We start from the raw sequence: 17,125 nt of genomic DNA, 5'->3' as shown, positions 1-17,125 counted from the left end.
CTCCTTATTATTTTGGAGGCGAAAATGTGAAACTTCCCTCCTGTGATTAACACCCACTGGCACATTTTAGCTTAGAAAGTGCATACATCTCCCACAGCTCCTTCATCGCTTTACCGAGTACATGTACAGAAAAGAAATCCTGGGACACGATTTTAGGACTTCCTCTCCTGAAGATTAACTCAGGCGAAAGGTATCCAGCACCACGTGCGATCACTACATGAACCCGAAGAAGCGTGCTGGGGGGAAGTGTTTTACCGGGAACGCGTGGTTAGGGGAATGGTTGATGGCTCAGCAGAGTTGAAAATTGACATGATGTCAGCTGGGAGATCGGGGGGGGGGGCGGCGGAAAAAATAGGCAGTTTCTAACCAGTGGAGTATTTGCGTACAGTAGCAGGACTGGCACGGGATTTTTGAAAAGAATTACCAAATTAATTGATTTTTGCGAAATCCCCAGGATGAGGGAAATCCTCAAATCAGGATGAAGCTCGCTTTAGGGGCGGGAACTGAGCAAACTTCGCGGCTGGCTAAACCAAGTCTGTTATTACTATTTTTGCTCCAGCTGGATATTTTGGATTGGTCACGAAACAAAGCTTTTAAGGTTATTTTTTTACTCCAACCCGATGGGAATTGCAAGAACACTTTTAGTTGATATTTTAAGTGCCTTCACATCATTTTAAAGCATTTTGGCTGTTGTGAAAATAATCTTTTATCATGATCATTATATCATTCTTTCGACTTTTAAATTGTTAGACGGTGAATGGCGGAAGACATCAAGTTAGATAACGAACCATTTTGCTGCATCTGCCAAATTTGTCACACTATCTTATCACCAAAAAAATCTTTAACTTTCTGTTTTGCATATTCTGAATATTCTTCGAACCTCATCATTTTTTACTAAGTGTTCTATGATGATCCTCTTCAAGATTTTTTGGCAAAAAAAAATCTATCGGCATATTTTGACTGGTCCTTTGGTAATTTTTATTTTTTAGCTCTTATCAGTAATACTGAACCAAGGTAGAAACACTTGAAGTTCACATTGCAAAGTTGGTGGTACCAATCAGTTACATCCACAACAAAAGCCAGCTGACCTATTATTTCCTGATTTCAAAGATCACTCTTTGTGGGGTGTTTGTGTGTATATGTATGTATATACTTAGTTCCTAAAGATTAAAGAATCTTTCATTATGTTTACGTACACCGGCAAACCCTCTCACGGCGAATTCTTCAGGAGATTTTCCCCTCCAAAATTCCCTCTTGCCATATATATACTGGCTTTTGGGACAGATTCCAGGCACCATCTGAAAAGCAGGAGCGTGTCACTTGTTTAAAAACCACCTTTCCTGGCCATAGAAATAAAACAGGCACAGAGACTTTTTAAAAGATAAAAAATGAACTAGTTGAAAGTTATGTAAAAATAATAAAGATGTTTGGCCAAGTCAAATAACTTAAAGCTGGTTAGTTTATAAGGCACTGTATATAAGTAATGTGTTGAAAGCTTTTGACACTGTTTCATGTTAGCTCAGTTGTTCAGGCTTATGGAAGAGATTACAAGTTCTTATTCCTTCAGTTAACACAGAGATGGGAAAAATCCAAATAGTAACACAGACAGCATTGCAGCCACCAAGCTTGGACAGTAGCATGAGGAAGAGGTAGGTTGTCAAGGCAAGGGCATTTATTGGCACAAGAAGGGTAAAATTTACTGAAGGCAGATAGGGCAGCAGCAAAAGGGCAGAAGTTGATTTGATTTAATGATGAAATAAGGAGTTGGTGAGCGAAGGCAAGCAAGGGGGTACAGGTCGTAAGGGGAAATTTAGCACAGCTGTGAAGATATTGGAGGAGAGAGGAAAGTAAAATCCCACCAAGCAGCTACATCTTGCGAACCCAGTCAAGAAGGCCCAAAATCTGACATATGCTTCCCCTCCTCTTCCAGCGGAGACACTATATATGTTTTGGCGCACATTGTAGAAAAGGAAATGCTAAACTGCCTTGTAAAAGTGAAACCAACAGGGAACCAGAAACCAATGAGTAGAAGTGAGGCGCTCGCAACTTAGGAAAAGAAGTCAGAAGTGGGTCTACTTTATTCCGGGGTTGCCCTTCCGCTGGAGTGCCTGTTTTCTGTAACAAGAAATAAAATCTGTTTGCTGTACGCATCACATGAGTCTGCTATTTTTTTTTCAGCAAAGCAAATGTGCAGGTGCAAACATCCAGTTTTTCCTGCATTCTGATTGGCTGCTCCACCATCACAAATACACTCGCGCAAAACCACACCTCTTAACTAAAATGAAAGCTTACATTGGTAGATAAATCTGCAGCGGCCGAAGCATGGGACCTGTCCCAAAGAAAGAGACTAGCAAAGCAATATGTCCCATCCACATCCAAAAGTGTGCATCATTTCTCCAGTGAGGAACAACAGTTGTGGGCTTTGAAATCATGACACATGTAAACATGAAGCATGCAACCTTTCCCCCCGAACCATTGTGATATATAAAATAATAAAATCTGTCCCGAAAGGGAGCAAAGTAATATGTTCCATCCACATCCAAAAGTGTGCATCTACCTAGCTGGATGCTCCGACCACCCTATAAAAAAAAAAAAAAGGAAATGGGGCCATTGCTTGCAACAGCCCTGCTGGTTGAGAATCCGTTGCTATACGCCCAGAGACGAATGGTGGTCACGAGTTGCGGTGCCGAGGGGAGAAAAGATAACCAGGACGTTTCCGAAATGAACGGACTATCACTGCGGGTTGGCGGCAGAACTGGCTGCCTTATGGAAAGGCAGAAGAACAGGCAACAGGGCAGGAAAAATAAAGTGGTTTGGCAAGTTCAGGATTGGTACACAGAGGATGACAATGGCAAGTCACCTCTGAATGCCCCTTACCTTGAAAACCCTACAGAATATCCATAAATGGTCTGCAACATGATGGTACTTTCCACTTCGCAGCAAGGTAAGATGAGGAAAGGCACCCATTTCCTTCACATTGTCCTCATGGCCCTTCACACAGACACATGCTTGACATTGTTAGGAAAGGATTTGGCAGCTCATTCCCAGTGTGCACGTGCCAGCATTGCAAAAAAGAATGTTCATTGAATAAAAAATGAATGCACAGCTCCATCTGGGGTGGGAATTGGGTACGAATCCACCCGATGGAAGTGAATTGCAACTGAATTGCTCCGGGGATAGAAGGCGATTTATCACTTCAAAGTTAAATAATAAGCCAATAAATTATCGTAATCATGCGTAAAACAAAATCGGCAGCAGCAACAACAACAACTTCCACTGACGGAAATGCCCTCCCCAGGGTACTTACCCCAGTGGAGAAGTGAAACTGCCAGCCCCACCCATTGGTGAGGGAAGGAGCCGACATTAGTCAGCTTCTTTCCAACCATTTGCCAGTTAATGCCAGCACCAGGGAAGCTGGACTAATGCAACCCTTTGGGGTCGTGTAAGTATATTCAACCCCATAGAGGTTTCTTGGTAGGGGGGAGGCTGTTTTGTTTTGCAAGCCACCCCATACCACTGGGAAGCCTTTCTGGGAGTGCTAGGGTGGCATGGTTGCAGCTCCGCTACCCACTTGGATGGGGCTGACATTTTCTTATCAGAAATTTTGAAGGGAGGATCCTTCATATGAGAGGGATTCCTCTGCCGAGAACTTAATCCCAACTGAGTGGGTGAAGAAAGTCATTCTTCCTTAATGACTGATTTTCTAATAGCTTTGATCTTAATAGAAAGTGTTTAAAACAATAAAAGAGCTAAATGGTAATCTGTTTTTTGTGTCTCTTCCAGCACATATTAAAAGTTTTGACAGTACTGAGATTTGGCTGTTTTGATTTCAAAGCGCTAAACCCGCATTACGAACTTCCTTTTACATAGAGAAGGTGCCCCAGACCTTATGCCTTTAACAGTGTTTATTATTGAGGCCAATGACATACACATGCTACCCCAGAAATATCCAGAATTGCAAAGAAGGAATGCTGCTCAGTGCTTTTCCTGATATATAACACATTGTGTGTACAAGGAAGTATGTGATAATTCACAGTGGGAGAAGAAATAAAAATCCTTCCTCTAGCTTATCAGCCTTTTCTTCCTTCTATTGCACATCATATATCTCTTTTTTTGTCTTATCCATTACCTGTCTCCATAAAAATTCTTCTCCACTTTTTTTGACATATATCCTGTTCTATTATCAATGGAATAAAATTCTTGCTTAGGTTATATTGTTAACTTAATGGAGAGATGCCTTTGTGAACAGCCAATCAGCATGCTGCCAGGACACAATACAAGTGACACCTGTGGGACAGGAAGATGGACATGCAGCTGAGAAACCTAAGCTCAACTACCACATCTCACTTATTATAGGCAACTTGTTTTATTGCATTAAAAATTAAATAGTTTTTTCAGACTAATAGTTTCCCCAAAAATCTAGGCAAATCAAAAAGGGCAAAGCCTACCTATTGTTTGGAGAGACTATAACTGATCTTTACTCAAGTGACCTGAACTTAGAACACAGCCCTGAGCCCTCTTGGGATAGGGTGGTATATAAAACTAAATAATAAATAATAAATAAAGATATACATGCCTCAATAACTGTAGTTTTCATTGAATCTAGAGTTCAAGGAAAAGAAATACTTGTTGATTATAACTTGGATCCAGACTAAACTTTACAAATGTGCAAGGATTTCTGTTCATGGAACATGATTTTCCTCCTCCCCCATCTGCCTAAAATTCTCTTTTAGAGAAAAGGAGACCCCATGGAACAACATTAAAAATGGCATTTCAAGTTGCAACAGTAGGGGGAGGCAGGAAAATCATGCTCTGAACAATTCTCCTTGCACCCACAGAAATGTTAGTCTGGATCCAACTGTATACCTGTAGCTAGGATGCTGTCTTGATTTAGATGGGTCTAGAAACATGCAGAATGGCTGCAGCTTGAATGTGGTTTCTTAAGCCTGGTGTAGACAGCATGCAGTGGTAGAACTCCAAGCTGGTAGAAGGGGTTGTGTCACTTCAGGATGCAGTGCATTGAAGGTGATTCATTGCAGGATCCTGACTGGTGTGCAGAGCAACCACAATAATAATAAAAATACAATCACAATAATAATGTGATTGTTACAGTACCATGTTATGATTGTTCCCACCAGGTTAAGGATGCATAATTTGCATACATTCTGTTTTCTTCGATGGGTAACCATTTCTCATATTTCAGAACTGAATCTGACTCCCACTGGACACTGTCATAGGCACAGAAAGTACCATCAAAACTTGATCAGGCAGTGATTTGAATGAGTCATCATCTTCCCAGGAGTGTGTATAGATGTTTGAGTATGCTAATATCTTGTAAGGCCATTTGGACAGACAGATTTGATGGCAAAATAATGACAGAGATGTTTTCATGTACAGATCAATGTCAATAAGGTGGAAAAGTATGGTCCAATCTGTTCTCAGTGTCTGGATTAGTTTCCCAAGGCAGTCCTAATCTTCACAACACTGGTGATGCATTCAATGAGATTAATTTAATCTAAATTTGTGACTGGCTGATCCAATGAGGATTTGGACTGTGTGAGGGTCAGTAAAATCCAAAGATACTTTGAGGTCATAGAGTGTTGTCAGAACCGAAGCAACCCTATGCCCCGACGCTTAAAGAGTTTGTTGCGAAGTTGTGTTTCGCGCATCCTTAGTTGATAAATAGCAAATCTCTTTTACAACCGTAGGTGATAATTATTTAATATGCACTAGCTATTTCTCCCATACAATATTAATCATTCAACATTAAAATTATATATCTGTTGTATCAATGAGATGGACGTCTCTCTTTCTCTGAAGTTTATTACTATTATGTATTCCATCAGTTTCACAGTATTCAATAAAATATCGTGAAAGAATAATGGAGACAGATCGACATAATTATCCAAATAGCAATATCTGAAGCCAATTTTTAAACTTTGATGCTACATCCATTTTTATTAGGGCATAAACTGACCTAAACGCCCTCCATTATACCACTGAATCCAAATGTGATTTCACAAGAAATGTTTTGAAATGGCAGTGACCAAGATTATGAATGCTTATTGTTTCAGTTTCGCCATGTAGACAAGATTAGAACACATACATACACTCGAATGGAATGTTTTTTTCACTATATGCAGACCAAAACAATATTGTTACTTTGATTGCATGAGTAATTTAGCTAGTCCTGACCTAGAAGAGAAGAGAAGTCAGCATAGAGGATTCATACCCTATGAGAGTAAGAACAAAAACTAGTAGGTACAATAATTATGGAACGAAGTAGTGAAAGAGATGTGGCTCTGGGCCACTGTTCTAAACCTCAATTTGCATTTTATTTCAAGTTTCTGCACTTAAATCTGTAACAAATTATAAAATAGTTTTATGGTAATTTTTGAGGAACAGTCTAAATTATTTGTTTGAAAACCAAATGTTTATTTTTAAACATGGGCATGTTCTTCCATCACCAGTGTCAGCTAGATATAAACCAAAAGAATGGTAGACTACCTCAATCTTGGATCCTTTAATGATCATAGATATATTACAAGCGTCTAAAAATTACTTGTGGGAAGCTTTCCATACAAATATCAGATTCAGAAATAACTGATTTTTTTCCCATTGGAGCAATAATCAGTATTACTAAATCAAACAGGAAAGGATTATCATTTTATGTTTATCAACAACATTTGTCAACTGAGATAAAAGATGGGATGTTATAGTTTTTTCCTAGCTGCATGTACTTTGGTATAGAATGTTTGCTTCCCCAAGGTGACTTCAGTGCACAGAAAGAGCACAGGAAGCTCAAATTCTCTTCCAGCGTTCAGAACCTGCTATAGCTGTTTTGGCTTTCATTCTCAACTCTAAGATCTCTTAGTCCCATTGTACTACTGAATGTTTAAAGTAGGTAGCCATGTTAGCTGAAGTAGTTGTATTGTAGCTTTTATTCTAAGTTGAGGAATTCCATAATTAGACCCCTCCTACAAAAATATCAGGATTGCCTAGATGAATGGCTAGTTGTACACCATTTATCTGACTGAAAGCCTTTTATTATCAATACTTCCTAGATGCCGTGAGGACCCATGGGTTTATTGTGAATATATATGAATAATTGTATGTTTATTCTATTTAAGTTTATGATCAGTTATTAATGTGCTTTCTGAAATGCATATTTGTGTTAACTGGTTATGTAGTGTTTTATACTGTTAAATATCTATATCAAATACCTAATAAAGGCTTTAAAAGAATGTTGTAGTAGCAGAACAAAATTCAAGCCCAGCAGCACCTTAAGAAGACAACAAAAATTTCAAGGTATAAGGTTTCAGTGCTCAGTTCAGTGCTCAAGGGAACCTTCTTGAGGGAAGGAAAACTGAACGGTACTTCGGCTAATGCGGTTGAGAAATCATTCCATACATGCAGAATAATGCGCTTTCGGCTGCTTTCGGTATACTCTTTCCAGAAATGCTGTGAAGGATGGCAAAATCCACTTGCAAACAGTTGTGAAAGTGGTTTGAAAACGCATTATTTTGCGTGTGTGGAAGGGGCCGAAGATAAGAATCTAGCCTGTTTATGCCACTAGTGTTGATCATCAATATCAACCAAAGAAGCAGGTTCCCATGGGATAGTCACCTTGCCAACCATGACTATTGAGGTTTGTTGGGTTTTGACAACATTTGTTGTTCTTCAGTACATACAGCTCAGATAGTTGGACTCTTCTGACGTGGAGCATCCAGGAAAGTTGGACTCTTCTGACCTGGAACGATACCAAGCTCATGAATCTAATGGATCAGATGGGGAACTAGAATTGCATTTCACCCATGGCCAGAGGCGACTACTGCTAACCAGCTCATATGAGCCCGGTGGAGCATTCGGGACCATGCGAAGGCGGAAGTCCCTGGCTGCCACTGCCCACAGAAATTAATCCGTACAAGACCGCCCAGGGTGTGTGCAAGGGACTTACCTTGTCTTCCTGTTCAGCTCTGGGTGACTGGAAAGACACACCCATGCTGCCCTCTGACCCCTGGGTGTCAGAGGACAGCGTGGGCATGTGTTTCCAGCTGCCCAGAGCTGTACAAGAAGGCAAGGTAAGTCCCTCTCACACACCGGAGGGGCCAAAAGCGGAGTTTGCACTGCACCAGCGGGAAGATGTTGCTTTTGAAAAACCTAGCTTGGGGAGCGTGGTTTGGTAGTGGCATCTTCGCACTGCTGTGCAAACAGCGACCCATGGATGGTGTTTTTACAGTCCCTAGGGCGCTGTTTTCCGCCCATGCGGAAACAGCCTGAAACATTCAGACATCAATCCCAGGAACAGCATAGTGGAGACCTGGTGATAATGAATTGAATGAGCAAATGTTGCCCCCTCTCTTAAGAAAATTTAAGTATTGTGAAAGTCTTTAGGGGAACTCATCAGATCAGATGTATCAGATTGCAGTTCGACCTGGACATTAGCTGGTGGGGTGCCATTGTGTGGGATGATATCCAAATCTCCAAGGTGATGAGCAGCTCGGGTAACTATCTACAAAAGCTTGGTTATCTACTGTAAAATTATGGTTTAAAGTTTTTGTTTTTCCGAATGCATTATCTGTCTTTTGAATGCTTCTCTAGCAATTGGTGGAATTTGATTGAAAAGGAAGTCACTATGTTCAGGCTTTCTCCAAACGTTTTATCATGCTTAGGTTATGAGATGGCTCTTAAATCAAAGATTCAAAAATATTACTTTTGCAAAACTAAGAACTTGTGCAGTAACTACTTGTTCTGCACTAGTTTTTTGCTTGGACTATCACCCACCATTCAAAGTAGTTAACTATCTAAACAACCTAACTATAGCACATTATAGAAATCTATTTTCTAGAGCAAGACTAAATGCTTTTGAATCAGAAGTATTGTCTGGCCATCTGAAGGGTATTTCCTATGAATATAGACTATGTCTGTGTAATAACATGATTGAATCAATTACACACATACTATTAGACTCTCCTTGGTATTATTTACCTCATAAGAAATTGTTATTTCCATGGTTAAATGACAGATCTTTCAGTTCTGAATTGTCTAAGGTTATATTCCTACTTGAGGACAGAGTTTTAAAATTAACTTTAGATGTTGCATTTTTGGTTTTATCTGAATATATCTAGAAGTACCATTAGCTTCAAGATAATGAAGTTATAATTCCGTATCATATGTTAAAAAGTACTGTTTTATCATTTTAATTCTATGCAATTATAATATTGCTGTTTATCTGTTATTCGTCTATTCCAATTGTATGGAGTCTATGGACTATGAATAAATTATGATGATTAAGTACTGCGAAGTCTTTGGAACATAATTGAATATATGTCGTAATGGGTTACTCAAGGCTTGATGTTTGCGGTCTTTCTGACTCAAATCTCCTAAAATGAAAACAAAAGAAAGGATAATCTATACCTTCTACACTACCTACAAAACACTGCAGAGGTTGCTTTTTTCTTTTCTCTCAGTGGCCAACTCAGTACACAAATGGGATGTACATATTTTGAGAAACTGATTTTCAGATACAGCTGAGTTTCAGAGGCAAAATGACTTCTGTACCATGACATTTAGTTTCATCTTTCAAAAGGACACATTGACAATTATAATAAGTTTGGATTGCATGTACGCAAATAGATGCCTTCTTTCATAATCATGCACAAATTACAGACACTCTGACTTTGTGGATAGCCTGATGTAATGAATACTTGACATGAAATGCTTGCCAGAGCTCCACTTTAGTTCTGAACTGTTATTTGTTTTGTTTCTGTACGAGTGCAGTTCAAATATTTAAATGCAAAACAGCAAAAGAGAATGGAGTAGAGCAAACAAGAATTTCAATGAGTTCCCTATTTATCCTCCATTTGCTTCTTATTGTGTGTGCATCTGCCATATCAAACCTTGTTCCTGGATCTCCCTTATTGAATTCAATCTAATTAAAAATGTTATATAGCCTTTTAAATTTTTTTATTGTTTGGAGGGTTATTTCATGGCATTACATAACAATTGCAGGAGATCAAAGGAAACCTTCTGAAGTAATATTTTAAAGGAAAAATGAACTTCCTTGTGTAGAATACAAAGCAATGAATAAGATACCAAACATATCAGAATCATATAACTGGAAGAGACCAAAAACAAGTGGCATAGGCTTATTACTAACTCCTACATGAATCAGCCTCTGCCATCCAGATCCAGATTTGTTCCACAAATCCATACCTGGCCCATCATGAACTCCTTTTGGTCATCTTCTTTATTCTTTGAATGAGAGTTTGAGAAGACCAGGTCCTCCCCCCACCTGCCCAGTCAAGGATGGGGAGAAAGCAGGCTTTCAAGGCCTTTTTGCTCTTTCGAAATGCTACTCTTATTTGGAGTTGCCCACCTGCTCCTCAAATTTGACAAAATTGGATTAGCTGGTTGCTTTGGGGCTGAGCAGGAATTTCTGGATCCCTTCTGATTAACTGTGAATTGGCTGAAAACTGAAGACAAGGGAAAATCCCAGATGTCCAGAGGTTTGTGATAAATGGAATTGGACCTGAGTCAGCCTTCTTTCTATGAGTGATCAGTGAATCCCATGCAAAGCTCCAACTCTGATGTCAGAGGCTTCTGTTAATAATGAGAGCCATGTAAATATAGTCTCACCTTCATCAAACACCAGTAATCTCTATGAAGTTCCATTACAAATAACTGGTCACAATTCAGAGTGCCATTTGTCTACCATTTGTCTAAAGAAATTATTACACTTATACTTAGGATGATGGTCCATGTGGAATGAAAATGAACAGGTCAGTCTAATGGAAACTCCAAGGGTCCAAAATGCCAGACACTGAAGGTGGAACTCTTGCCTGAGTAAGGTGTTAGGGTGTCACAAGAATAATGTTTAAAGGATCCCTCTGTTCTTTGCTGAAGCTTCACTTGTAGTTACACAACAAAGGGGTGGCATAGGGTTTTAAAAATTTTCTTCAAACGTTTCATAACGTTAATCCTTTATTCTAACCTTTCATCATTTTGAACTGAGACTAATAGTTATCTGCTAATGAAACGGAGGAGTGATGATGAAGAGCATCCCTTATAGCTGGAAGACCCATTTGTCACAAATAGTTAAACTATTATTGTTCAATTATCATTGTTTTTATCATGACTTTTCCCAAGTCATGCTGTAACCAAAGCTGGACATAGGATGTTATTGGAAGACATAGAAGTCCAACAACTCCAACAGCGACTTTGTCAGACTACTCACGGAAGCCATTGAAATTCACAAAGACTGAGACTATTTCAACAAAAAGGAAGAGAGTCTGATAATCAATAAAACCTGGCCACTGGTATTAAAAACACTAAAACAAAAAACCAGCAGACTTTTCAAACACCATTCAAAAATCCACCAGATACTACAAACTTATCTTCTTCCCCCTTACACCCCCCCCTCACTCCAGTTTCTGAGATTAGTAACACACATTCAAACCACCAGGACACATACAAATGCAATTGCAAATGAACTCCACCTGGATGCTTGCAAATTTGCCTGACCCACCAGAACACATATCAACGCAAATGTGCCCCCCTCCCACCTGAGAGAAGGACAAAAGCTAACCACACAAGTTACTCCACACTGTGCCACAGAGAGAACACATCTTACTGTAACATGCTCTGAAGATGCCTACCATGGATGCAGCAAAACATTAGGTGATAAAACCCCGAGACCACAATGCAGAAAACTCAAAACAGCCAATTTTACCAAAATGTTGGGAACATTGTGAAAATGTATCATACTTACAGGGCCTAATACAGGGGTACATTTCTTTTACCCATTATAAGCAGCAATTTGTCTTGCTGTCACTCTGCTTGTGGAATCAGACATACAAAGCTTTGTGTGACAATCCAAAGCAAACATCATTACGGAAACACTTTTAGGTGGCAGCATATATTTGTGATTTGAGCCTACAGAACAAAACCCAAATAACCATATCCATGTCTGATTACAAAAGTGTGAATCCTTATTATTTCAACAGGATAAACTGTTCTTAGATTTTTTTTCAAAAATGTAATTTAGTTTCAGAATTATGAAACTGGGGTCCAAACCTATGTCATGGGGTCCAAACCTATGGCCCTGGTTTTCCCTGCCTACTCAGCCTGCTATCTGTCCATTGATGATGGTGGTGATGGCAGCAGAAATGTTGTCTGATATGAGCACTTCTTCAGGAATCATGGTGTGGAAGACAGTCTCGTGATAATTGACCTATTAGTTTTCATGCTGTGTAGTGCTGGCCTCTTTTGGAGTCCTGAATCCAAAAGATGATGAGTGTCTTTTCTTCAGTTGGTACATTCCCTACACAGCAGGCAAAATGGTGATTCTCTGTCCCCTGGTACATGGCAGCAACTTTCCAGAATATGTTAACTAGGACTGCTTTCACAAGTGGTTTCTGTATGATGTCATCCTGTGTTCATGCTCCATGAACAACCTGTTCATTCACCAAAAAAACTCTGTTTAAATATGAAAAAAATCTATTTAAAATGAAAAAACAACAACACTGTGTTTCCCTGGCAGGGTGATATTGCCATGAGCAGTTCCTTGTGTCTGAAAAAGAAACTATTTTGTGTTTGTACTCCCCTCTCTTGTTGGGAGACTACCCTGTAGTTGATGGGAAATTCCCCCCTTCCCCATTACATGGCATTCTTGGCATCATTTTGGGGTGGTGTGGAAGTACAGTTTAAACATTAAAGTGTCACTGCTTGGACCCTATTCAGCACTTTCCAAGTGTTGGAGGAATCTGTGGCTATGTCTTCCTCCAGTCCTTCATTATTTGCCCTGTTTTTGTTTTGTTTTGAGGGAGCATAAATATTTCAGAACAGTGCAATTATGTAATAAAATGGGAGGTCATTAATGTATTCTATTACTGCTGGAGAGGGAATAGTTGCCTTTTTCTACTTCAAAACCTTTTAGAAAGAAAGTTCTCAGGATGGAAGAGTTCACTTGCAGGACTTCTCTGAAGGGCTGTCTAGACAATTAATGTTTTCATTGATGATGAGCACAAGGGGCCTGTCCCTTGCAGCAACTGCCGGAATTAGCATAACAAAAGAGTATCATCCACACTTCAACCTGCCTTTTAAACAAGGTACCTATTTAGATGTGTGGAGAATTTTGAATAAGATCCTAGTTTTACGCTATTCCTGTGGAGCATTACTGATGTCCAAAATTAATACAAAGTAAAATGGAGTGGGTGGAAAATCCTTTAAAAAAGTGATTCATTATCAAATCTACATAATTTATCATACAAAATTAAAAATACACAAATGATTATACATTTTATACTAAATTCTTATAATACATTTTCTTTGTTTTAGATGCATATTTTTTAAAAAAACTTCTCACTAAAAATAAATCTTTCTTATAATTTTATTTTCTACTTCATTAATATATCAAACACTTGGCTATTTTTCTGAACTCAATAACATTTTAACTAAATAACTAAGCTAGTGACAATTCACAAAATATGTATCTTATCTTCATTATTATTATTGTAAGCTTAGAAACAGTTATTGATATTCTCTTTTTCCTTTAAGAAAATTAACTAATAGTTCCCAATCCTTTACAAATGTTTCCAAATTTTGATATTTGATCAACACTGATAGTTTATCTATTGTTGTATACTCTACCAACATAGGTAGGCAATCCTTCTTGCTGGAGTGTGTGAAGATTTCCATTCCTTTTCTAGAAGAATTCTTGCCACTGGAATCATATATAATATTAATTTTTTAATCTATTTTTTCCATATCTGGGCCCAACATGTTCAAGAGAAACATTTCAGATCTAAATTTAAGCTAATGGCCCAGTATAACTTATAAATTTTATGCCAATATTTTAAAATTATCTTACAGTCCCAAGAGTGGGTGGAGAATTCTGATGGTCTCACAAGAACATAGTGCATGTGTGAGGAGGAGCATTTATGTGCATCAGGAAAGCATGACTAACAATGGAGAAAAAAGTTCAGAGGGAAGCCATGTTGGTCTGCAGTAAAATTGATTTGATTTCAGTAGTACCTTAGAGATCAAAAAGAGTTTTCAGGTATAACTTTCTTGAGAATCAAAGCTCTGTTTGTCAGACACAAAGAGAAAATGCAGAGAAAATGGATCACCCTCTGTCACTTAGAATCTACATTTTAAGGGCAATTTCACACACAATTGCATTAGCAACTTGACCTCCATTGAAACCCCCCTTGGTGTGGAAACAGCCTGAGATGCTTTTAAATGGAAAATGTTAGGTATTGATTGTGGGATTTTCCAAATGCAAAGAAATTGCTTCTCTTCCACTAAACTGCAGCCACTCCTTAACCAATCTCCTATCTTCATTTCAAGGTTAAAACAACTCATCAACTAGTTTAGTGAAGGTTCATTGCAGTAATGAAAACTAACTTGAAGTTCGAAAACTAGACTGTGTTGAGTAGCTGAAATTAAACTAAGTGGTTTCTATTAAGTTTGACCAAGAACTAGTTCCTAAGAATCTGCATCTCTAGCATAACATCTGCTGCTCCAGCACAATGCCATGACCTATCATGTGGCACAAGCATCATTAGCTGTCTTATTGCTATTGGCATTGCAGAATTGGAGGGGATAATGCAAAACTCCTACATAGCATGGAAATGGGCTGAGACACTGGCTTAATGATAGCACATAAAAGTATTTCTGTCATTGTAGAACCAGCTGTGTGGGCACAGACTGAGAAATGGAGTTTGTGGGACTCTGCAAGATAAATGGGACATAAGTAATGCAGTGCATAGCTGGAGGATGCTACAGGTACGTCAATGTATGATGCTCTGTGCTGTGCCAGTGAATCTGGTGTGCATGCATGTGTACATATGTGTGTGTGCGTGCAATTTCTCCTTGAACTGTAGAAGGCATTTGAGTCCAAAACCAATGCAGTCTTTGGATGCTTTCACCTTTGGATCCAAGCCAGGAGGCTTTATTTACTGCAGAGTATGAGTTGAGCTTGGATTTGTCAGCATCACTGAATCCAATCAATTCCAGATGCTGCCTGATTAAGTGTTCTTCCTGCATATGATTTCATCATCTTTCATTGAGTCTCCACAATGGAGCCAGCAAATGTTCCATCTTCACAGGGACGACACAAAAATCACACCTCAAATCTCAGACTTCTCTGTCTAGGCACAGATGAGATCCACACATTTACATAGTACTATCTATGGTACAATTGAGCCCAACAACAGCTCATTTTCACTTTTGTTACTGCTTAAAATATCTCAGGTTTTTTGGGGGCGGCGGGGGGGGGGGACGGCGGCAGTGTGTGGTTTTGACTGTATTCTTAATATGGCATTGTTCAGGAAACACCTGGACTCTGGGATTAGAGGAGATCCTGAGATGAAATACGAAAGCTTCCAGGGAAGACACAATCCTCACTGAGGTGTCATGTAGATACAATCTCTTTCAATACACTCTGTATGACTCACCTCACAGAGTTAAAGGTAGTGTGACATAAATATTTTGATATCAAATATGTCAGTAGATTCAAAACATTGAATCAGAGCAGTGGTTCCTAACCTTTTCTCACTCCCATAACCCTTGGCAACCCATTTCCCTAAAATGGTACCCCCCAAATTAGCAAACCCATTAAGTTTTTTGTATACCCCCAACACTGTGGCACAAACTCCTGGAGATATGTGTACCCCAGACTGAATTGCTGCATTATAGGATGCTATATTAGTTACATTCCAAGACATTGTGACTATGTTTAACCTTCCTCCCTTCCTTCAATTTGTGGTTATGTATTATGGGTTGAATTCAACCAGCTTTTCATTTAATCTCACCCAATTTTCCTCCATGCTAAAGCCCAGCCTCCATCCCACACTATACAGATTACATGATTTTCAGCATAGCCTTTTTGGGTACTCAAATATGATGTCTCTTTTTTCATCAACAGAAAATTTGGTTTCAACTCCATATGTCATGGCAGCATTATTTTTCATAGATTAGCATCATTCAATCATAGAATCATCATGTTCTACTTGTCATTAGTTATACAGCAGTTTTAAAAACCTAGACACTGCCTTTCTATTGTTATTTATCAGAAGTTCTAGCCATCTCTTATTTTTCTTAATATTATGTTTTGCTCTTCATTTTCCACTTATTGTAAAACATATCCAGCTATTTCTTCATAACAGAAAAAAACCTAGAAAAAGGCTTATCAATAAATGATATTATTTCTATGAAAAACATGCAGAGTAAATGCATTTTCTGCTAGCTATACATTAAAATCTTGCGAGGGCAAGGGAAATTGAAACTGTCTTTATAATGGATCATAAATCTTAGAAATGTTGTGAATTCATGGATTAGAAAGCACTTGGTGATTTATCTCCAGTCTTAGAAGAAAGAACATTCTCATTGGAAATGAAATTATAGCATTTTCATATTCAGCATTCATTTTGAGAATAATATTCTCCATAGAAATAACATAGCGAGGAGGGTTTTTTTTTCTGCATTGAAAACATCTCTGGTACTTGCCTTTCTAATAAAAGAATTTCCATATACCAGATGGTGAGATGGTGTACAATCTAGTGTATAATCTAGCACTGGCACCATAGTGAGAAACAGTGTTTAAGAAGAAAGATGAGAATAGGATCCAGTTATTATATATTTTTCAAAAAATAATAGGCAATATGTGTATAAAGTGTTGTTAAATCGCAGCCAACTTATAGTGATCTCAGCTCAGGTTTTCAAGGTAAGTGATTAAATAGAGGAGGTATGCCCTTGCCTTCTTCTGCAGAGTCTTCCTTGGAGGTCTCCTTTTCAAGCACCAACCTTGCTTAGCTTCCCAGATCTGACAAGATGGGTTATATCAGGGGTCGGCAACCCGCGGCTTGCAAATCTCAAGCAGCTCCTTCCTACTTGTAGTGCAGCTCCTGGCGTGATTGCCCCTTCCTGGGACCTCGCAAGCTCTTGTTGGCTCACAAGGCTTGTTTCAGTGCTGATCAGGTCTCCCTTCTTGGCTTGTCCCCTCTCCTTCTCTCCTCTGTGGCAAAGAACGCTTGTGGGGGGGGGCGCCCCGGACTTAGTGGCCCAGCCGCGCCACTGTACAAGGAAACACTGGCTGAAGTACACTCCCTGGCCCCAGCCACGG

This window comes from Sphaerodactylus townsendi, linkage group LG11, assembly GCF_021028975.2.
Source record: "Sphaerodactylus townsendi isolate TG3544 linkage group LG11, MPM_Stown_v2.3, whole genome shotgun sequence".
Taxonomy (NCBI): Eukaryota; Metazoa; Chordata; class Lepidosauria; order Squamata; family Sphaerodactylidae; genus Sphaerodactylus; species Sphaerodactylus townsendi.
This window is presented reverse-complemented; position numbering follows the sequence as displayed.